Source organism: Phocoena phocoena, chromosome 7, assembly GCF_963924675.1.
Source record: "Phocoena phocoena chromosome 7, mPhoPho1.1, whole genome shotgun sequence".
Taxonomy (NCBI): domain Eukaryota; kingdom Metazoa; phylum Chordata; class Mammalia; order Artiodactyla; family Phocoenidae; genus Phocoena; species Phocoena phocoena.
Window position 1 is genome coordinate 87964574 of NC_089225.1, and position 1252 is coordinate 87965825.

General features: G+C 42.0%; 1 non-coding gene across 1 annotated transcript; it reads left to right on the forward strand.

The window, feature by feature from the left end:
- Nucleotides 1-366: 366 nt before the first annotated feature.
- LOC136126192 (U6 spliceosomal RNA) lies at nucleotides 367-473 on the forward strand. Its single transcript, XR_010656082.1, has one exon. It is a non-coding gene; the product is annotated as a U6 spliceosomal RNA (small nuclear RNA).
- Nucleotides 474-1252: the final 779 nt, after the last annotated feature.

Below are 1252 nucleotides of genomic sequence, written 5' to 3' on the forward strand. Positions count from 1 at the left end.
GCCTTCTCCGAGGACATGATTGTAGATCCTAATTTTGGAAATAAGAGTCATGTCCATCTAAAAGAGATAGCAGTGAGTTAGAAATAAGATCCATTGACTTCTAACATGAGATTGTCTCCCTTACTTTGGGATGAAGCATCTCGGTGAACAGATGCTGAAGAAAGAGGTTCATCCACAGAAGGAGGTAAAATACCCAAACCTGAAGTGGTCTCCCCACAATTGTTTTGTTTTGTTTTTTTTCATTCTGCTGTACTTACAATGCAGGCCGTCGTTTAGGAAATACATCACTGCTTACCACTAGCTATCTTGAAAGTGAAACGTACTATTCTGGTCAAAGCCCCATTTCCCTAATGGAGATTAAAACTGGTGCTCGCTTCGGCAGCACATATACTAAAATTGGAACGATACAGAGAAGATTAGCATGGCCCCTGCGCAAGGATGACACGCAAATTCGTGAAGCGTTCCATATTTTTAATGTGAATTGGTTCAGCCACTATGGAGAACAGTATGGAGGTTCCTTAAAAAACTACAAATAGAATTACCATATGACCCAGCAATCCCACTACTGGGCATATACCCTGAGAAAACCAAAATTCAAAAGGAGTCATGTACCAAAATGTTCATTGCAGCTCTATTTACAATAGCCCGGAGATGGAAAGAACCTAAGCGCCCATCATCGGACGAATGGATAAAGAAGATGTGGCACATATACACAATGGAATATTACTCAGCCTTAAAAAGAAATGAAATTGAGATATTTGTAATGAGATGGATAGACCTAGAGTCTGTCATACAGAGTGAAGTAAGTCAGAAAGACAAAGACAGATACCGTATGCTAACACATATATATGGAATTTGAGGGGAAAAAATGTCATGAAGAACCTAGGGATAAGACAGGAATGGAGGCGCAGACCTACTGGAGAGCGGACTTGGGGATATGGGGAGGGGGAAGGGTGAGTTTTGACAGGGCGAGAGAGAGTCATGGACATATACACACTAACAAACGTGGTGGGGTGGATAGCTGGGGGGAAGCAGCCGCAAGGCACAGGGATATTAGCTCGGGGCTTTGGGACAGCCTGGAGGGGTGGGAGGGGGAGAGTGGGAGGGAGGGAGATGCAGGAGGGAAGACACATGGGAGCACATGTATATGTATAGCTGATTCACTTTGTTATAAATCAGAAACTAACACACCATTGTAAAGCAATTATACCCCAATAAAGATGTTAAAAAAAAAAAAAAAAAAAAAAAAAAA